This window comes from Marmota flaviventris, chromosome 3 (assembly GCF_047511675.1).
Source record: "Marmota flaviventris isolate mMarFla1 chromosome 3, mMarFla1.hap1, whole genome shotgun sequence".
Lineage (NCBI taxonomy): Eukaryota > Metazoa > Chordata > Mammalia > Rodentia > Sciuridae > Marmota > Marmota flaviventris.
In genome coordinates this window covers 45,967,275-45,991,085 of record NC_092500.1, presented here as the reverse complement: position 1 = coordinate 45,991,085, position 23,811 = coordinate 45,967,275, and positions in this window count along the sequence as shown.

Sequence of the window (23,811 nt, the reverse complement as noted above, 5' to 3'; positions counted from 1 at the left end):
CAAAAGCAGATTTGTAAAGGTATTTCCTTTGACCTAACAATTTTACTTCTAGGAATATATCCTGTAAATATCCTCATATATGAAGGAAATGAGTTTGTACGATAATTTTTGATGCGGCATTACTTGTAAATTAAGCTCAGTAAGGGAATAGTAAAATAACAATAGCAATAATTTGTATATGTATTTAATAGGATTCTAGGTAGCTCTAAAAAAGAATGAAAAACTTCATGTATTTAAAAATAACATCCAATGATACAAATATATGAATTGCCAAGATCATTGTAATGTCATGTGTAGCTAATTAAAAAAAAAAAGTGAGATCCTGTCTCAAAAAATAAAAATGGCTAGGGATGTGGCCCAATTATTAAGTACCCCTTGCTTCAATCCCTGGTACCCCAAAATAAAATTAAATTAAAAAGATAAGCTATAAGTAAAAAAAAAATAACAATAGGCATATTAAGTTTAAAATAATCTAGAGGCACAGTAATATATATTGATATAAATATAACATTAATTGCACATACATGAAGTATACAATTTGACAAGTTTGACCTTTGAAACAACTATCAGTAAAAATCGTGAACTCTTATCATCCCAAAAATTTCATCATATTTCTTTGTAATTCTCCCATCTCTGCTTTCCTTTACTATGCATTATTTTGATTTGTCTAGAAATTTATATAAATGGGTGTGCAAATTCAAGGGTAGATCATCTTTTTACATGTGCAAGGCCCAGTGTTCAATCCCCAGCACCCCGCAATATTCCATCTTTGTGAGCCTCTCTTCTTTCCTATTTTATAGTTAAATCTCTTGGAAGTTCGTGTTGGGACCTCCATGTTTTTCTGTTCCCTTCATTACTTTTTGCAGTCTTTGACCCTAACCTACCACTCACTGACTTTAACTTTTACTTAGGTCAATTATAACTTTTTTCATGATGTCTCTCTTTTTTTTTTTTTACGTATTTTTTAGTTGTAGATGGGCACAATACCTTTATTTATTTTATGTAGTGCTGAGGTTTGAACTCAGTGCCTCATACATGCAAGACAAGCGCTCTACCACTGAGCCACGACCTCAGTCCCCATGATGTCTCTCTTGTATTCCCACATTGTACCCCATGACTTCCTGTCCAATCACCTTAAAATTATAACTTCTTCAGCACTTCCTATTCCTTTTAAAATAGCATAGTTTTTTTTTAGTTATTTATTTTGCTTATGTGTATTTTCCCTGGTTAGAAAATAAAATCAGGGAGGATAGGGATTTTGTCTGCTTGTTCACTGCTGTATTCTAAGTATCTGGAATAATGACCAGTACATTACAGGCACTCATTAAGTAACTGTTCGATGGATGAAGTATGATTATCTATTTTCCTGTGTTCTATATTAGGCCAGAAACTCCTTTGAAGATAAAAACTATTGTTATGTCTTCATTACCCCGTTGGCTCAGTCTGGCCTGTAGGTGAACACGAGTGTGAAAAGTACATGAGAAGTTGCTATGATACCAGTAATTTTTGTAAATGCTTCTAGATGACATTTAAAGACCTTTAACAGTGGTTTTTAAGTTCTATGCAATTCTAGATCTCTATAGAGCCTGAAAGTAGGATTTTTCAGGCAATAAATATTTAAAACTGGGGGTAGCTCAGTGGGAGAGTGTTTGCCTAGCACATGCAAAGACCGGGTTTCATCTCCAGCACTGAACCAAAAACCAAAATGAGCAAACAAACAAACAAAAACACAGAAACAGCTTTTAGCTGGATGTGATAACATGTATTGTAATCCCAGCTACTTAGGAGTCTGAGATAGGAGGATCATAAATTTGAATCAACCTGGGCAATTTACTGAGACCCTCTCTAAAAATAAAATTTAGAGTGGGGGAAAGGTATGGTAGGGCACTTGCTATCCTGTATGAGAACGTAGGTTTGAACTCCAGTACCCGTACCAGAAGGAAAAAAAAAAAACAAACAACGATTTAAGTTGCCTTAAAGAAATTGTTCATGCCTTTAAATTGTATTATTTATTGGGATTCCTTCACTAGAGCACTACTGCTAAAATAAGTTTGAAGTGATAGCACAAACCAGAGACAGGGAAGAAAAGAAGTACAAAGATAGGGCAGAAGATATAGTCTTCATCTTGAGACATTAGGGGAGTTTCTATGCTGATACTTGTACCCCATTCCCAATAATATTGGTAGGGCTAGGAACTGAGCATAGATATATTTTTTAATTCTTCAAATGATCCTACTATGTAACCAAGGATTGAGAACCACAGGAATAATTAATCCTAGAGGAATGGGGCAAGTTACAGGGAAGACAAAAGCAAATCTGGTGAGAAGCAGAATGTCCCCCATTGCTTAAGGTCAGAGTGGGTCAGAGACAGACACTGTTATTGGGTTTTTTGTAGCCATGACTAGTAATTGGGCTCAAACACTTGAGGGGACATAAGAGCAAGACCACATACTTAATGGTTAGTTTATGGGACACTAATAACAACTGACAAATAAAAAGAACACTTCTTCCTTGAAGCTTTCTAAAAGGTTAATTATCAACCAGTTCTTTCAACCCTTAAATTACTTTCTGAGAGTGAATTAGAAAGAGGGCATGGATTCTATTAGAAGATTGTGGTACCACTGTAGATTAATTCTTCTTATTAAATTGTACCCTGTTGTTCATTTTTCACCACAAAGAAGCTAACTTAATCCTTGTTCTGAGCTTGCATATGGAGCAATTCTGGATAATTGCTTATAGAATGATAACCTTTAGAACAGGCACAATCCAACAGAGAAAAATTCATCCTTGGAATGTAATTTCAAATTCATAAAGTGAAACTTAGTATCATGAAAAGAGAGTATATGAGTTTCATGATGTCATATTACTATTCCTAAGGGAAATTTCCAATATTCTGTGATTCAATATAGACTCAGGATAAACATGTGACTTCTAGCTTTTCCGGAGGCATGCTAACAAACTTTGACCTGTTTGAAGATAAGAATGGTTTATCAAAGGTTATTTAATTTCAGTCACAAGTACCTTGTTTGTTAGTATTCTCTTTATGAAGAATACATTCCAATTATAAAACTCTCCATGTAAAGAAGGACATATTATAATCCAGTTCTTTTTTTAAAAAAAGGAGTTTGTTGTTGTTGTTGTAGTTGGACATAATACCTCTACCCTATTTATTCATTTCTGTGTGGTGCTGAGGATCCAACACAGCACCTCGCACATGCTAGGCAAATGCTCTACCTCTGAGTCACAACCCCAGCTCCTAATCCAGTTCTTTGTAAAGAGAAAAACTCTTTTCACCAGACATATTGGAAGTATTTTTTTCCCTCAAATTAATTTATTGTAAGTAAATTTGATGAAATGGTTTATTCCAAGAATTATGTTTTTTAAAAAGCATTTTTTAATTGTAGGTGGACACAATAACTTTATTTATTTTTAAGTTTGTTTTTGTAGTTGTAGACGGACAGAATGCCTTTATTTTATTTGTTTATTTTTATGTGTTGCTGAGGATCGAACCCAGTCCCTTACATGTGTTAGGAAAACCCTCTACCACTGAGCTACAACTCCAGACCTCCAAGAATTACTTTTTAAATTCTTTTTTTTAATATTTACTTTTTAGTTATAGTTGGCCACAATACCTTTATTTTATTTATTTTTATATGGTGCTGAGGAATCAAACCCAGGACCTCTCACATGCTAGGCAAGCGCTCTACTACTGAGCCACAACTCCTGCCCCCTTTTAAAATTCTAAAACAAAAGAATTAAATAAAAGTGGACTTTGACAGAAATGGATGCTGCCTTGTTTCTTCTGCAAGTGTGTAGACTTTTCATTTTGTAGTGATTTGTGTTCCCTGATATGCTTTATCTCATGCTTGACTGATTGCAAGTGTGCAGGGGGGTTAAATGTGTTTGCTATTGGCAATTTAGCATTAATTGTAATACGCTGTAATCCAAATTACAATCTGTCATTTCTAGTCAAATTGTGAAGCACTGTAATTGTATTTTAGAGTTCCACTGCCATTGATTATAGCTACCTCATTTGTGTTTTAATATACCATGACGAATTTGTGAATGGAAATACAATCTTGTAACAAGCCAAGAAACAAGTATTGTTTTTCTATTATAACAGCAAGAAAATTATTTCTTAACAAATGAAAAGAGGAGATGGTAAGACAGTAAAGAGGATTCATTTAAGGATGAAAAAAGACTTCAATTTTCCAGCAGTGCATAAAAATAAATGAATCATAGATATTTAGAGGACATGCTTTTTTAAAATTTTTTTATCAGTTGTTGATGGATTTTTATTTTATTTGTTTATTTATATGCAGTGCTGAGAATCGAACCTGGGGCCTCACACATGCTAGGCAAGCGCTCTACCACTGAGCCACAATCCCAGCCCTAGAGAACATTTTTAAATGAGACATTATAAAATATTTTCTAAATTAACATTATTTTTGAAATCTATCCATGTGCACACAAATTGCTCTCATTCATTCATTTGAATTGCCATATAGTAGTACCCTGGAGCTTATTCTGAAGAAAGTCCATTCTTTTCATGGTGGTCATTCAGATTATTTGTAAGTTTTTACTTTATAAATCATGCTGCAGGGCTGGGGTTGTGGCTCAGAGGTAGAGCGCTCGCCTAGCATGTGTGAGGCACTGAGTTTGATCCTCAGCACCACATAAAGTAAAATGAAGACATTGTGTCCACCTATAACTAAAAAAAAATAATAATTTAAAAAAATAAAAAAATCATGCTGCAGTAAACATTCCTCTACAAGTCTCTTCATAGATGTAAAATATTTAAGAGGAAACAGAAGTGAGATTTCTAGGTTGTATGTACGTACATCTATTTGGTATTGCCAATTGGTTCCTCAAAATTATTATTCAAATTTATACTCCCATTAGAAGTATAATTTATTTTTCTATATCTGTGTATAATTTATTTTTCTAATCTATATCAGATTTAATTTTTTTTTGCCTATTTGATGAATGAGAAATGGTCTTACCATTTTGGGTTTAATTTTACTTTGCCTGGTTAATGAGGTTGAACATATTTTCATGCATTTATTGGTCATTTGAGCCTCCTGTTCTGTTAATTGTCTAAATTTCTCATTTTTCTGTTAAAAATATTTATCTTTTTAATTATGAGAGTCCTTTATAAGTTCTGGATACAATTTTTTTATTGTTTGTGTATTTGATTTATACATTCATTCACTCAAATAATTTGTTGTGCTTCTATTATCTGCCAGGCACTGATTTTGGTCTTGTAGACACAGCAATTTACACAAAATAAACAGACCAAAAAAATCCCTTCCTGTTTATACATTCTTCAATCTAATTGAAGTGAAAGAGCCTACACAAATAGAAATACAATATGAGAAATAAATTATATGAAGGAAAAACAGGTTAAAGGCAGTTGTGAGTGGTAAATAGGAAAGTTCCCTCTGAAGCGGTAACATTTGTGCAGAGGCCTGAATGTAGTGAGAGAATTACCTTTACTGAGGCCGAAGGCTCCTGGATGGAAGGAATAGCAAGTTTCAGGACAACAGTTAGGACCATGTTCGACATATTTGAAGAACAGCAAGGTCAGTGTGGCTCTCAACTAGTGATAGGAGGTGAATTGGAGAGAAAGTTTGCATAAGGCCATGGTAAGGACTTGGGAATTTTAAGTGCAATGGGAAGTCCTTGGAGATTTTTTGCAGAGTGATGAGATCTGTCATACATTTTAGAAGGATCACTCAGACCATCAGTGGAAAATATATAGTGAGGCAAGCCTAGAAACAAAGCAAGAGAAGTATAGGTAGTGCTTTGGATTAGGATAGTGGCAACTGAAGTCATGAGATGTGATTCAGAATATATTTTATAGCAGAGAAAAGATTTTCTGATCAGAGAAGAGGGTGAGAGTGAAACAGAAATCTAGATCAACTACAAGGTTTTAGATCTAAATAGTTGAGTGAATATTGTCCCTGCATATATTCATTATTTCACTGATTCAAAGACACACATGGGTTCTCTGAAATTAGAAGGCAGTTTACAAATGATGGCTACTTATAATCGCTGTCAGTCAGAGAGCAATGTAGTTTCATTGACTTCATAAATTCGGTCATAGTTGCTATGCTGTCATCATTTCAACTGAATGATGTACATTGTCAGTATTGTATATGTTGACTTTAATTGCCATTAAATGACTTTTTAAAAGTAGACTATGATTCATCATTGGAACTAAATTTATTTGGTATCTAGATAGGGTGAAACAAATCAACAAAGCAATAATTGGTTTTATTGAAGTAAATGTTTACTTTGGAGGACTGAGCATAATTCTTTATTTTTTCAGCAACAAATGGCCAAGGACTTTACTGGGATCTAAGTGATAGAGACAACCACAAGTTAATGAAGTTATGTTCTTTCTTCTTTAAAAAAATCTATGTGCACAACAATTGCCTATCACATTCCAGTTCATATAACTGAGGGTTGAAGAAATTGGCACATTGTCTAGAATGGATGCAGGAAATGTCTAAGTGACAAGAGTTGGTGGAACTGATTTATATGTCATGCAGAATTATTAAGGCATTGAGTTTTAATTAAATCGGTAGCATTTTTTCCTTTTCTAGAGTTTTAAGTAAAATAGTAGTGAGACTTAACAATGGATAACTTCCTAGATTTGATAAGATGTAGTCCAGTTAAGAAGTTTTCAAAGTATATAGATAATAGGTAAAGTCATAACTCAATGAGATTCCCTAAAGAATTAAAGCAATTTGAGAAGAGGTCTAGAAATTGAGAGCTGGGAAACCCTAGCATTTGGAGACTGGCCTCACCTCAAGCCCAAAGCTATGGAGGCAGCCAATCCTGGGCTGAAACCTCTGAAACCATGAGCCAAAATAAATATTTCCTCCTTAGAGTTGCTTCTGGTATTTGTCATAGCAATAAAAAGCTAACTCAGAAGGAAAAGCAGAAGAGTATGGTATTCTGGGAAGCCAAGTGAAGGTAGCATTTACAGGAGAAAGGATTATTCAGCTGAACCAATGGCACAGATAAGTTGAATACCAGGAGGACTGAAATTGAGAACTGGCCATTTGATTTGATAATATGGAAGTTACTGATGAATTAAACAGGAGTGATATAAAGGCTCTGGGTTGATAGAGAGCAAGGCAAATTCAAGACTTACTATCTGAGAAACCAGATCTTTTAGACTTCTAACTTTTGGATTTTATTAGTCAAAATCTCTCAAGTTTGGAAAGGTCTCAAGAGATCATAACCCCTGTTGTTTTGTTTGGTCTCTGTATTAGTCTGGGATTTTTATTTGTCTGAATCCAATCACTTCTGTGATTTTTTTCCCCCTCTGGGTTCACTACTGCTCATGTTTGCTTACAGTAACTATTCAGTAGAGCTCTTTACAGATATGACACTCACACTACTAATTTAGTCAATCTGAAAAACATGACCTGCTTGAATTGTTTGAACATGTAGGACACATTCAAGGATGGTATTAATAAATAATAGGAAACAATATGTAAATGCAAACAATGTATCTATTCTTGACATTTAAAATATATAAATAGAAGAGGAGCTTGTTGTTCTGAGAAAAGCTGAAGATGATCACTCAGAAGTCACATTGGGTCTTTCCCTTTTCTTAAAATAGTCAAAATGGAGGTAAATATGTTTGCACATTTTGGGGTTTCATAATCATGTGTCAACTTAGTGATGTCTCAGTGAGTCATTTTCATGAAGGCAGCTTTATCAAGCTGCACCATAGTGCTAAGATATACCTAGAATCCAGGGAAATTGTTACCAGGCCTAGACAAAATGAAAGGCTATAATTCTTAAAATGTTATATGATGAATTATATATATATAAAAAGTATATCAGGTCAGGTGTGGCGGCACATGCTTGTGATTCCAGGGATTCAAGAGGCTGAGGCAGGAGCATCACAAGTTCAAGAATTACCTCAGCAACTTAGCAAGACCCTATCTTGTGGCATCCTGCACAGCCATTCATTCAGAAACCAGTGAAGGGAGTTGGGGGATTGAGAAAAGATAAATAGATACACACAGAGAAAGAGAAAGCTAGAGCTAGGTAAGACATTACCTTCTGATGGAGGAATAATCACCCAGAGCTAGTACAGCACATTTATTATATAGTTTTCATCAAAAGGTTATTTGTGGAAAAGTTTCAGTAAAGCAGACAACTTGAAGGACACAGGACTGGCAAGACATTAGGGTCATCTTGTTATGCTTAGAATTCTCTATCCTTAGGTGCTGGTGCCTGAGCTCAAGGTCCAGACTGATAAAACTTTGCACCTTTGTTCAGAGCCTCCTCAGGCTAGGCGTCACCACAGCAACTGGGCCATCTAGACGTGCACCTTTCCACAGGAAGTTCCCAGCACAGTGCAGGCATGAGGCAGTCAGAGGACCATGATTCAAATCACAGCTCTTCAATCTATCTAAAAAACAGAAGCAGGAATGGGGATGTAGCTCAGTGGTAAAGTGCCCCTGGGTTTATTCCCCAGTATCAAATAAATAAATAAATAAATAAAAAGGGTATCAGACTAAAGTTACTACCCCCTAATTCCAAGTACTTCATATTGCTTATTCATCATCATGACTGGAATTGTGAAAATTTTCATATTGTACTTTATTTAACTACAATCAGTCCTTTGAAAAATGTCAATATGACCCATAAACAAAAAAAGAAAGATGATTGATGATTAGAAGATCATGTGTTTTATCCATTAGTATCATTTATTCAAAACATATCACAAAAAAGAACATTTGTAGAAATAGCTTTTTCTGTAATAATAGATTAACAAGTAAAATAATAATATAACAATAGCAACAACAATTAGGCATTGAAGATCCATTTTAAGAAGACAACTTAGAAAGCATCCTCTTTTATCAAAGTCATAATCAACAAAAATAAATGAATGGAAATATATTCAGCTGATTGAAAGCCCAAGTGAAAGAAGTATTTATAATTCTATGATCAACACTTACTAAACACTCTGTGGGCACAGTGATAGGCCTTATGGTATTGAAACTTTTTCTGCTATTGAATATTTTATAAATTCAGTGAAATTAAAAGATTCTAGGTATGTATTTCATTTGACAAGTAATAATAAGACTCAAATGAATCTTGATAGAAGTAACTTTTTTTAACTGAATTAAGAAGATATTTTCCTGCTTTCCTTGTGATACTGAAATCACAACCTAACAAGATTTCTTATCTCCAATAACAGGAAATAAAAAAAAAGATTACTGCATCAATCTTTGAGAACTAAAGATGAATAGAGTTTCTATAGGTACTATGCCTCCCTACTGCTGAAGGAGTGAACTCTATTTGGACATGTAAGTAAGTGAAAAAATCCAAGTTTCATAGTTAACAAGTTCTGCTATACATTATATTTTCTCATTTTAAGAAATAGAAGCAAAAATAAAAATTTTAAAAAATGTCAGTGAAATGAGGAAAAGGACAGGATCAAAAGCTAGAATTTTTTGAATATATCCTGATTTGTCAGTATTAATTTGAAACCAAATAAATGGTCTACACTGTTGTAAAACAAAAATAAAGATGAGAGAATATAATAACCAAATTGAAAGCAAAATAAAGCAAGAGATCTAAATAGTCAGTGAGGGAAAGTTATTTATTGAAGAGCTCCAGTTATTATGTGATGAAGGAACAGCAATGAAAAGAGCATCAATTTGAAACCACTAATGAAAGAATACCTTTAGGCAGTCATCATCAATGGCTGTTAGAACTATTAGATGGAACCTGACGAGAATATTACAATGGATGAATAGGCCAACAACAACTGAACACGTCAATCTATCAATTTCACAAAGAGACAAGTAGACAGATGTGTCTGCTGGTAGAAATACAGACAAAATTACCTGTGTCATATTCTTCCCCCAAATTAAAACCTAAGTATGAACAAGCTTCTCTACATATCATCCAGTTACACAGAATTCAATAACAAACACACCGTAAGCATGAAAACAGGAAGATCCAGAGGATGCAAAACTCTACTGGATCCATATTTGGGATCCTACAACAAATAACTTACAAGAAAAAAAAATGGCGGGTGGTGGAAGAATTCTATAGATTAAAAGAAGTTTATGAGACAAATCAAATAAATGCAAAATATGGACCAAATGATGAACAATTGAGAAATTCTAAAATCAACGGGTTATTTGATAATGTTAAAGATTCATTATTAATGTTTAGGTGTGATAAAAAGGTTGTAGTTATTTTCCTATAACAGCTGTTTGGAGTTGCTCAAAGAACAACCACCAAAAAACACCTAATAATTAAGTGAGTCATAGAAGAAATGCCATAACATTCAGGGGACTAACTAAAGTGGTAGTTCTAAATTAAGGCTGTGCAGCATGCAGCAGACAGGACGTGCAAATTTCACAACATGTGAAGTTCACAACTAAGAGTCAAAGCCACAAATAACACAAGATGCCAGCTACACTAGCTCATTATATTAATGGCAGAGAGTTACTTTTACAGTTTAACTAGTAATAGGAAGAACCTCAGAACTTGGAATGGAATAACATGATTTTGTAAATGTAACAAACGTCCATCTCAAATTTTCCTCCTTTCCATATTGTAAGTTATACAGTCTCAAGATCCCTGTTATCGACCTGTAACATGTCTGGCACCATCCTTCCACTCTCATGATTGAGTGACAATTCTGGTTTCTAAAATGAAATTGTTTTTTGGATTCTTTCTTTGCTTCTCATATTTGTTTCCACTCAGCAATTTTAAATGATTTTGCTGGGTCAACTCAAGCTACTTTTATTCATCCAATCGTCCAGGAAATGTTTACGGAGTGTCGTTTAAAAACACATGCTGATTTTAACACTGGGGATTCAGTGATGAAGAACACGGTTTCTGCCCTTTGAAAGCAAATGTGGAAATTTTGAAAGAGAAATTACTGAATGAACACATTAGCAAACAAAGTAATCTCAGAATCCTCAATAAGTACTAGGGAGTACCATATGGAAGTCGGGTGGGGGAGTTGTTCTTTAAGATAGACTAGTGATGAAAGACTTCTCAGAGGATATGAGCATTTAATATCTCTATATTTTTATGTGGGGCTGAGGATCAAACCCAGTGCCTCATGCATGCAAGGTGAACACTCTCCCTCTGAGCCACAATCCCAGCCCCAAGCTGAAGCTTTAATAAGGAAAGTGAGCCAGTTATGAGATGAGCCAGAAAAAGAAAACTCAAAGTAATAGGAACTTCAAGGTGAAAACAAGCGACTGAAAGAATGTCAGTGCTGTGGAGTATCTTAAGCAAAGTGGGGAGGAGTAAGACGTAAGAAGAATCTCAAACAGAGCAAGGGAAGAAACTTTATTCTAAGTACAATACAAAGTCACTGGGAGATTTAAAGTAGTGGAAGATTGCAGGAAGCCATCCATGAACTACATGAAGGTCTTCTCTCCGTATGGTAGCTAGGGAGATTTAGGTTTGGCATTGAGAATTATCCATGGTTCTCCCTGGGCAATCGACTGCCCAGTGCTTGTGACCTTTATCTCCGCTCTGCTAGGAAGATCCCTCAGAGTGGCTACAGAGATGCACATAACCCATTGCTCCTTTTTGCCAGAGTCTAGAAGCTCCATCTGTCTGATCAGCTTGCCCATCCTGCCCCAGCTTTTGAAACTACTTTCTGTGTCCTGTGATTTTTTTTCCCTCATTCTATTTTTTCTAGCTTGTATTTCTCAGCCAGCCCATTCCACCGAGGGAGAACCCCATTTCCATGGCCTGAGGAGGACGTGGGCGAGAGAAGAGCATAATCTTGTTTACATTTTTGGATGAACTTTGCAGTTGTGTGAAGAATGGATTGAGTGGAAGCAAGAATACATTTTGGTGACAGGAGACTAGGAATTGTTCAGGCCAATAAATAAATAAATGCAGTGAATGGCTTCAAATAGGATGGTAGCAATAAAGATGAAGACATATGGATAGACTCAAGATATATTTGAAGATGGAAGTGACATGAACTGATGACTGATTTGATTGACAGATTCTCTGTTTCCTAAGGAATACCTAGGCTTTAAATTGATGTACAGCAAAATACTGTAGATGAAATTTTATGATTAAATCCTTCATAGTTCTTTGTATTTGTGATTATATAATGGCTTATTATAAAGCTTATTTCATTAAAAAAGGAATCTTGTTTTAATGAAACTGTTGATTTACCCTAACAACACATGGCAGCAAAAGCTACAAAGAAGTTCAAAGATGTTGAAATTCCTTCCAATGAAGGCAAGAAGAATAATGGAGAAATAAAGGGAAGAGCCCATCCCGGTCATCTGCCCTTCTTTTCTCACCATCCTGCACTTAACATTCACTGAAGACATTCTACAAACTGTAGTCATTCTCAAAGCTGTTGACAAAGCCTGTACTGTTGCTCCAAGAAACTCAGAACATACTCCTTAGAAGAGAAAGTTTTTTTTAGTCTTGTGAGGAAAAAACATAAAAAAAACCCAAAAAAGCAAAACAAAAACATAAAAAAATAAAAAAGCAAAACTACTCCTTAAGTTTGTTCATGCCCCAACTTACCTTCCTTTATATTGTCTTCACTTTCAGAGATCAGAGAGTAGGTGTTCTAATTACCTGCAAAAGTAAGGAGGACTAGAAAACTGATAGAAGGAAAATGATTGAACATATTTCTTAGCAACCTTTCATGTCAGATAAAACTAATAGGGCACCTTTACACCAGCAAGACGGTTAAGGAGCCGGGTGTGGTGGTGCACGCCTGTAATCCCAGTGGCTTGGTTGGCTGAGGCAGAAGGATGGAGAGTTCAAAGCCAGCCTCAGCAATTTGGGGAGACCCTGTCTGTAAATAAAATCTAAAAAGGGCTGGGGATGTGGCTCAAAGGTCCAGTGCCCCTAGGTTCAATCCCTGGTACCAAACACACATACACACACAAAGACTGTTACCACAGTCTGTACCACAGATGCTGGTGAACTGCTGTAGTGTGTCTAAGGTTTACATTACTGTCACCTCCTGGTCATCTGACAGATATTAATCTCATTTGCTGTAATCACTTCTGTTCTATAAAACTGCCATTGCAGTTCAAATGCCACTCTATGAAATGAGATTTTCTATGAATTTTATGAGAAAACGTTAGTGATTTTCTAAGCGCTTCAAGTGGCAAAACTTAAGAGCACTTGTCAAGTGAATAACCATCACATATTTCTGATCATCAAGTGTCATTAAAATTTGGACAACACGACGAAAGATGATGGTGAAAAGAAATTGAACAGAGTGGTCCAATCTTTTCCTTTTATATAGTAAAAACAAAGACCTAGAGTAATCAAGCTCTTTGGTCAAAGTTTCTTAGGTTTATTTAAAATCTCTCTTGGAATGAAACATAAATTCTGTGAATTGGTGTAAGAACTAGAAAGACTCACCACCTTTTCTGTGAATAGCCATGCTTCCGGGAAATTCTGTGAATAGCCATACTTCTGGGTAGTGGCAGAACTGGAGCTAGGATTCAGGTCTTTCAGTTCCAAGATTAAGTGTCTTTGTACAACATCAAAGAAGGCACCTCTGATTGTTGCAACTCCCAGGCCTTGAAGATAAAGAACTACATAGACTTTAAAAAAAAAAATCTTCTGTAGACTTTCCTGCTGATTACACTAATACATGAGGAGAGAAATTCCATACCAAGAATGGTATGGCTGAAGCATACATAATTGTAGTTATTTGATAATTTTCCTGTTGTATTACATTGGGACTCCTTGGTTCCAAATGAAAACAAAATAATCTAAAACTCACTTAAGTAAACAAATAAAAAAGATAATTTATATGTTTATATAACCGAGAAGTCCAAACAGTGTCTCCAGGGCATTGCTCTACCTGATCTCCCTCACTACCTCTCAGTTCTGGTCACCATTTTTAACTTTGGTCTTGGACTCAGTAGCAAATTAGTAACTTGCCGTTCCAACAGACTCAGCAGAAAAGGTGGTGAGTCTTTCTAGTTCTTATACCAAGTAAGATACCTTATTCCTCTATTCAGAATCTTCTAATAGCTCCTCATTGGCCTCAGAAAAAAAGCCAAAATTCCTATGGTGGCCTCAAAGTCTTTGATGTTTTTTTCTCCAATATTCTCTGTCTCCTGCCATTCTCCCCCTTACTTCTTTTACTCAACCACACTTTATTTCTTGCTATCACTTGAAAATACCAGATATACTTCCACTTTAGGTCCTTTTCACTGACTACTCTCAGTGTCATACACTCTCTCTCTCTCTTTATTTTTTTTGTTTCATCCAAGAAAACTTTTCTTTTTCTTTTTAACTCAGGAAATAAAGAATTTCAGAAAGCATGCATAGGAGATTAGAAAACAAAATAATGTTGTCATTCACAAGGAAAAGGTGCATCTAATGTCTTGGGAAAGCTTTTAAATCCCCCCCACCAATTTCTTGCAGTATAATCAACAAATACAAGCTATGTATATTTGGGCTAGTGGTATAGCTCAGTAGTAGAGTGCTTGCCTAGCATACACAAGGTCCTAAGTTCAATCTCCAGCACTGCAAAAAAAAAAAAAAAAGAAAAATTATATATATTCAACATATATAAAATGTGATTTGACACACGTATGTGTTGTGAAGTGATTTCCACAATCAAGTAAATTAACACATCCATCACCTCACGATTACTGTGTGTGTGTGCGCTCATGAGAGAAAGAGAGAGCTGAGAATGCTTCAGATCTACTAAAAAATTTCAAGTATACAATATACTATTATTAACTATAGTTACTAGGCTATATACTAGATCTCCATAATTTACTCCTATTATAACTTACAGTTTGTATCCCTTGACCAAATCTCCAACCCAACCCTATCCCACCCGAGGCCCTGTGTCAACCACTAGTCTACTCTTTACTTATGTAAGTTTGACTATTTTAGAGTCCCCCATATAAGTGAGATCATACTGTATTTGGCTTTCTGTAACTGGCTTATTTCACTTAACATAATGTCCTCCAGATTCATCCATGTTGCCTTGAATTGCAAGATTGTCTTTTTTTATGGCGCGCACACATGTGCTCACACACACACACACAAACACACCATTTTCTTTGCTCACCCATTGGTAGATGCTTAGGTTGTTTCTCTATGTTGGCATTGTGAATAGTGCTACAAAGAACACAGAGGGGAACCTTTTCTGTTCCTTGCTTTATTCTTTCCCAACCAGGGAATAAATATAAGAGAATATAAGTGTTCATGTGAAATCCTAGGTCCTAGCTCTGTTCCTGGGTCTAAAGGTTCTTTGATGATGTCTTTGATATTTCTCATTGCTTACAGAAATTTGGTGTACCCTTGACCATCTTAGGATAGGCTCTAACAAGGCATGCAGAAGGAATGGTTCTCACACAGGAGTGCTCTGGGTTGTATTCTCAACTCTGGCCCTTGGAGGACATTGTGTTGAAGATGGACCAGGGTGTATAGGGAGAAGCTCTGCCCAGCCAGCTACCTTGGGATGATGAGGAAGGAGACTGATGCCTACAGCCTACTGCTCAGCCCTGAAGTCTTTTCCCATTAGCCCTTGATTATATTTATGCCCTGCGGTGCTATCAAAAATCAAATCATAAAAGCCCTAAGAATAGTTGATTTTTAAAAATTGCCTGTGCAAGGGCTGGGGTTGTGGCTTAGTGGTAGAGTGCTCACCTAGAACGTATATGGCCCTGGGTTCAATCCTCAGCACCACATAAAAATACATAAAAAAAAAAAGGTACAATACCCTTGGTGTCTAACTACAACTAAAAAATAAATATTAAAAAAAGAACATACAGGGGATACAGATTTCTCTCTTAGATACTAGTATTTTTTTTTGTTGTTGTTGTTATTTTGTTTTGTGTTTTTTCTTTAGACATATACCTGGTAGCAGAATTACTGAACATATAGTTGTTCTATTTTTAATTTTTTGAGGAACGGCCATATTGTTTTTCACAATGAGATACCAATTTATATTTTCAACAACAGCTTGCATGGATTCTTTCCCTCTTCTCTATGCCCTCACCAACCCTTTGTTTCTTGTCTGCCGGATAATAGTCATCCTAGGAAGTGTGAGGGTGTACTTTTCCTATGTATCCACTTGGCTCTATTTCATCTCCCTGAAGCATTGCCCTAGGGGCTTAGCCATATAACAGTTGCCTTTTCACTTTTCTTTATAGTTTTAATCCTTCTTCTAGGATCTTGTCTTTAGTCCTCCAAACCCTCATGTGTTTCAAGCAGATTCTTGAGTTTGAGTGAGTGGGTCAAGGAGTTTTTTGGGTTTTTTTGTTTGTTTGTTTTTGTTGTTTTTTCTATGTATGTGTGTAATGGGAGTGTTCATGAACCATTCCCAAGTCTGGGGTCTTAAATATGCTCAGTTCAAGTCTGCCTCTACTCCTCACCACTTTGCTAGGCATTCTGGATTATAAGGGAGTTTTCTCATGGGATAAGTCTTAACAGGGAGCGAGATATTGTCATTCCTCTTAGCAGGCAGCCAGTCAAGCCTAGTTCTGTATGTGGAACATAATTTGCTACAATGTGCATAGTGAAGATCAATTGCCCTAGGCCCTGGTGCAACAGTGGGAGACTAACACTCAAATGAAAGCTTATCCACTTGCCACGATTTCAACAAAATAGCACCCTTCACTTGGTACTTTCTCTGTCTTGGCAATTTTGTAGGATCTGTTTCCAGATCTAACTATACCCACCCATATCTCCATTCAATCATACATCAATGTTTACTTGAGTTCTTGCCCCTAAACTTCTTTATTTTACCCCACAACACAAAAACCATATTCTTTTATTTTATTATAAATCTTGTAGGTCCATTAAAATCAGGGTCCTGTTAACTACCACATTCCCCCAAATTTCACAAAATAACTTGTTGATTAAGGAAAGTCAAATTTATTATCTACTGTAGTAAGGGAGGGTACCACCTTGACATAGTATGATCTTTGAAGGGAGAGGATACTGTTAGTTTTGGGGGTTTAGCAGAGTCTTAACTGGGATTGGGCAAAAATTTATGTTATAATAGTTTAATATAGATGGATGCAACAGGGAAAGGATTTTGAAGTGAGTTTTGAGAAGTAAACTGGTTTGATACTTGAGTGGTTTGCCCATTTGAGTAAACTTTTGTCCCAAGAAAGGGCTTGTTGAACAATCTGTTATCCATTTTAGGTTTTGGATTTTTTTTTTTAACATTTTTCATACCTTTATTTTATTTATTTATTTTTATGTGGTGGTGAGGTTTGAACTCAGTGCCTCACACATGCCAGGCAAGTGCTCTACCACTGAGCTACAACCACAGCCCTCCATTTTAAGACTTAAACCTATTAAACAGGTCAGAGGCAAGTAGTTCTCAGTTCTCAGTCCAAATTCTTAGAAACCTCAGATACTGTTCTCCAAGGGCAGGGAGAATATAGTCTTCAAATCTTATTTGGAGAGAAGAAATGCTTGCATTTTGGTGGCTGTGTATATAGAGGTGTTAAGTATCCTCCATCATAAAAAGGTTGAATTCCATTCTTTGAAAACAGATTTAAAAGGAAGGAGAACAGCCAGGCATGCTGGTGCACATCTGTAATCTTAAAGACTTAGTTCAAGGCCAGCCTCAACAATTTAGCAAGATCCTGTCTCAAAGTAAAAAAATAAAAAGGGCTGGGGATCTAGTTCAGTGGTACTGCACCTTTGCATTCAAACTCCCGGTATAAATAAATAAATAAATAAATAATTGGGAACAAATTCTCATGTTAAAAGTGGAAGACAGTTTAAGTTTATATCTCACAATACAGAACTAACATATGATTCTAATAATCATCCTATAAATACTGTTTATCTCAAGGTGATTTTTATTTTCTCTGTATCCTTTTTGGCATTTTTCAAATTTTCCACAATCAATATATAATATGTATTACTTTAGGAATGAAACAAATTAACTAAAGAGAAGTTCTATTTTTTACCATAGTTGATTTGTTCCTAAAGCTTTACAAAGATTGATTTATTTTCCTATTGTAATTACATATCCTGAGTAGTTACATATTTTAACTCTGAAGACATTTAGATAATGGAATACAGAAGAAATTAACTTTCAGAACTGAATATAATACATCTCCTTTTCTTGTCTTTCTCATTATTCTCATTACTGAATACAATATGTAAAAATATATTAAAAATGGTAAAGACTTAGGAAAACACCAAGTAAATAAATAAAACCACATTATGACTTGCCTTCACACTATTCCAGAGATGGTAGTAGAGGAATGAGGCCAAATTATGGGAAAAAGACTTCCTTTGAATAAGAACTTCTTATATTGAGTCTTTTAAAATATTTGTTTTTAACCTATATGTTACCAATTGAAGGTAACAAACCTGATGAGACTTTTAGAAAGTGTTCATATTAAAAAATTAAGACCTGATGGTACCTTCTTCCTCTTTTGTTCTGTACTATTACCTTACACAATAAAATTACAAAGAAATACAAACTTCCTTATACATTTTGTCCAGAAATAACACATTTTATTAGCAATATAATTTATATTCCTTATTATTCACATATATGGGCATTTCCCCAAATGGACTCATGGTACATTTGTTCTATGAAACTCTGAGGGACCTTCTGTAAAAAAAAAAAAAAAAGGTTTTGGCCCGGCACAGTGGCACACACCTGTAATCCCAGTGGTTTGGGAGACAGAGGCTGAGGCTACAGGATGGTGAGTTCGAAGCCAGACTCAGCAACTTAGTGAGGCCCAAGCAACTTAATGAGCACCTGTCCCTAAATAAAAGATTAAAAAATGGCTAGGGATGTAGCTCAGTAGTTAAGCACCCCTGGGTTCAATCCCCAGTACCAAAAAGGAAGGAAGGAAGGAAGGAAGGAAGGAAGGAAGGAAGGAAGGAAGGAAGGAAGGAAGGAAGGAGGGAAGGAAGGTAGGTTGGTTTCTAGTGGGATTTCTCAGAAAATAATGTGCTAATTTGCAATAGTAAATCTCTAGGACAGTAATAGTGTAATAAGAACTTCCCAAATTTATTTGACCAGCAAATACTAGTATCAGTGAAATACATGGGAAAAATGTGCTTTTCTGAATCTCAAAGACTCAATTTTTATTTTTTAAATTTATTTTAGTTGTAAATGGACACAAAACATTTATTTTATTTGTTTTTATTTTTACATGGTGCCAGGGGTTGAACCCAGTTCCTCATGCATGCTAGGCAAGCACTCTACCACTGAGCCACAATCCCAGCCTCTCAAAAACTCAATTTTTAAGTCAACCACTGTTAATCTAATACTTAATGTTTAACACAAAACTGTTTTACAAAAAACTTTGCTCTGTTACTCCAGTTAATCAAATTTGGTCTCAGTTACAAGTATGGAAATGGAGGAGAAAAATTACTCAAGGACTGAAAAGAACTAGAGTCAAGCCTGGAATTATCAGGCCCAGTAAATGGCCATTCATATATATATATGAGGTTTGAACTCAGTGCCTCACACTGAGTTAAATATATATTTACATATATATTTTTTTAAATCACTAAAGCTATAAATAGTTTTACTTATCACCTGGCTCCTTTAGACCTTATATAGCTATCCTCAAGAAATTAATAGCAAGGAACTTTTGGTACTGGGAATTTCATTATAAACTCTAAAATAAAAATTGAAAAACTGTGTATAAAAATTCATACAAAAATGTATTCAATTGCCTCAGGCTTAGTACTACTTCTCTCAAGTTTTTATTATAAGCCAAGTTTCACATTCATTTGTACTTTGTTAGTTATTTTTAGAAATAATTAGGAATGTTTATTCCTATAATATCATGAACAATCAGGGATCCTTGTGCTTCATAATTAGAGTTTGAATAAATCATACTTTTTGAGGCATTACAGACCACATAGAAGTCACAAGAATTGTTCAGAGGCATCCCCACTCATAGTCTAACAGAATAGCCCCAGCAGACTGGTTCTTTATATGAAGTCAACTGATTGGAGATGTTAATCATATATACAACATACTTTTGGAATAATATCTAGATTAATGTTTCCTTGAATAACTGAATATTATAAACTGAATATTATAGCCTAGTGAAGTTCACACATAAAACTGACCATCAGCACATAACTGATAAAGTTATGGGAAAACAGAAACTTTCATACATTGTTGGTAGGAACATAAAATGGTAATATTCTTATAAAGGGGAATTTGGCTTTATTTAGTGAAGTTATATATGCATTTATCCTCTGATCTAACATCCTGCTTCTAAGGTTAAGCATCAAAGACATGCTGAAAAAAATGTCAAGAGATGTAGGCACAAGGCTATTCTTTGCAAAACTATATATCAACCCAAATATTCATCAATAGAATATAAGGCTGGTTGAATAAATGATAATAAATGGTACCTACAAAATGGACTATAAAATGTAAGTATAACCAATGTAAAAAAGAAATAAAATGTACATCTCAAGTCAGTAAAGAGAAAAACACTGCATACCAAGGTTTGTGAGATGTAGCCAAAATGGTCCTTTTGGAGATTTATAAAATCTATGTATTAGAAAAAAAAAATAAGATAAGGAGTTGACTTAAGAAGTTAGGAAAACACCACCAAGGACTTAACCTCACGGAAAGTAGTGGGAAGAAGATAATAAAATAAAAGCAAAAAATCAGTAAAAGAGAAAATGAAGATAGAAGACAGAATCAGCAAGTTCAGCAATTGAACCTAAGAAAGTCTTTTAAAAAATATATTTTTGGAAAAATTTTAAAGAAAAAAAGGACAAATAAATGATGTAATGAATGAGAAAAAACACAACTGTAATTATACTAGAAATAAAAAAGAGAATATTATGAACTGTGTGCTTCTAGTCTTAAGGGATTTAGAGTTGAAAACATCCATGACAATATGACTTAGATGTTTAGGATGTTGAACAACGATGTCAACTTTTTTCCCAGGAAATTTTGCCTGGAAAGCATAATGCTCTAACCAAAAAGTAACATCACCACCTCAGAAAACTCCCACAGATCAACTTTTATTGTCTTGAAACAATAGACTGCTTATTTTGGCAATTAGCTTATAGGTGTCAATAACAGTTTGGTTATCAAGAGTCACTTCTAGATCCTCTCTTTCCTGTGTTTACTGACTTTTATTAATAATATAATAAATTTGCCCAATCTTAATCAGTTCTTTGACTTGAAAGACTCATCTTACCTGAACACCATCTCCAAAACCCTACCAATATTCTACATCTCAATTTTCCCTTGTCATAGTCTGTGCTCTATAACAGAATACCACAGACTGGGGAATTCGTAAAGAGAAGAAATCTATAGTTCAGGGTTCTAGGGACTGGAAAGTCTACCTCAGCTGGCTCCAGCATCTGGTGATGGCCTTCTTGCTACATCATAACATGGCAGAAGGCATTTCATGGCAAGACAAAGCAAACTTTCTAGCTCTGGTTTCTTGCCCCTCTTATAAAAAGTCACTAACATCATCATGAGGGGCCCACTCTCTTGACCTCATCTCATCCTAATTTTGTCCCCAAAGCCCCACCTCAAATTCCATTAACATGAACTTTAGGATTAAGTTTCCAACACATGAACTTTTGGGGATACTCTTAAACCACAGTACCCCTTCTGAGAAGCTGTTAAGATTCTGTTAGTGTAGGGTTCTCTCTTACAGCAGTAATTTCTAGGAACAGCTTTGCTTTATTGACAGGCCTGGTGTTGTAGGAGTTTAAGAGGAAAAATCCCCTCTTTTCTCTTTAAACCTTATGTATATAAAAATGAAGATACTAAAGGTTTTTAAATTTACACACATATTTGCCCTTTCTAGAGCTCTTCATTCTTTGTGGTATATTTTGTTTGTCAAAGCAAGACACAGAGACAACCTGTTTCAAGGTGTGAAGAAACAAGATTCCATCTCTTGACTCAGGAGCTGTAAAGTCAGCTTGCAAAGAGACCTGCATACAGGAGGAAATGGGGAGGTAAGTCTATTTTTGTAATCTACCACAGGGATGGAGAAATCATCTAACTCATTCTCTGCATTTTAGTGGTGAGGAACCTGAAACTCCTAGGTGAAAGATTAGTTTTTAGATGTTCTGCTTTGGGGCTTCTCCGGGATGTTATGTATTTCCATAATTGATAGCACAGTATATTGACATGATAGGTGCTAAGCAAATATAGGATTAATAAGTACCTATGTTTTAATGGGGGAGAACTAAATATATTTGGATTTTTTCAATTATGTGGAATGATTTAGAAAATTAAGGTTTGGACAAATTTATTGAAACATGCAAAGTATTAGCAGAAAAATCACTCAGTAGTATTACATCTTGCCACTACCTTGAGGGTGTAATTTAAAAATTATAAATATATATTTCATAACTAAGCCTTTGGCCAAAAAATAAATAAATAAATAAAAGGAAAGTCATTTAGCACATTTGTTAAGAATTCAATATGGAATGGATTTTGAACATTAAAAAGATCAAGTCTCTGAATTAAACAACAGCAACCCTAGCTAATCTAGAATCCCATAGGGTTGAAGGTAGAGGTGACTGCAGAGCTATTCACTTATTACAGCAATCAGAAGAGACAAGGAAAGCACACCCACTGGAAGTATGGGCAGAGCTCTAAGCTCAGGAGAGTTGGGCTGATCAGTGAGCAGTTCACCAGGCTGTGAGGCAGGTGGATGGGCCCAGGTCATCTCTTCTTTGGTCTTCCACCACACACACTGTGGTCTTAGGAGGCTCCTGAGGCTTGCCCTGCCAACCATACTGTGGGTGTCCTTGGTAGGGGTACCCCTGAGGAGGTAGATAAGGCCTCACATAGGCCCCATTGGTTTTGGTGGAAAAGTTGGGTAGGGGGCTATTGAGCCTGGGCCTGGATATGATGGAGGGTTCTCTTGATTTATCAGGACCTGCAGAGTTCACCTCTCCTCCAGCTGGCTAGATTCTGGTTGGGTCCTGCTGGAGGAGACTGGATGAAAGTACACCAAATACACCACACCTGCTGCCAGTAAGTGAGGAGCCCCAATACCTGACATTCTAGTTGGAACTTCTCATCCTGCCTTCCCATGCTTCAAGTGAAATGTTCAGCTTTATTTGTATATAATAGGTGATGAGAAGATTTGGGACTCTAATCCCTTGATTCTCCTCATGAAAGATAGATAAAATCATCAATGAACATAATGTCTTCACCATATTCTGAGTGATGATAGAATAAGCACCATGGGGACCTTTCTCTTGATTCTTCATCCTCTGACTCTAAGGGAGCCTGGTAGGGTTCCTGGAAGGAAAGCTAGCCAGGGATGGGGGTGGAGACTTCTTCTATGGCAACAGTCCCCAGGAGTTTCCCTGTCCCATAAGCACATAGGTGACCTGCAGGGACACATCAAAACTTCTAATTTGAACTTCCTGGTGATTCTTCCCATTAAACTTGCTGAACTTCTGACTCATAAGAGCAAAAGTTTAGGAGCAAATACACTATCTTCAAATGAAGATGAAGCTTCCGAGAGACTGAGGAAACAAATGTTCAGAAAATTAAGCCACTTTCCCAGAGTCATATTTTTGGTAAGTTAGAGGTAAATGAGAATAATTATACAACATATCAAAAATCTCTGGAACACTAAGAAGGCAGTTCTGAGTTGAAAACTCATTAAATTGAGTGCATTCATTAAAAGAATAGAAAGTCAATGAATAAATGACCTAACATTACATCTCAAAGCCCTATAAAAAGAACAAATCAACACCAAAAGCAGAAGAAGACAGGAAATAAATAAAACCAGAGCCAAAATCAATGAAATTGAAACACAAAAATCAATGAAACAAAAAGTTGTTTGT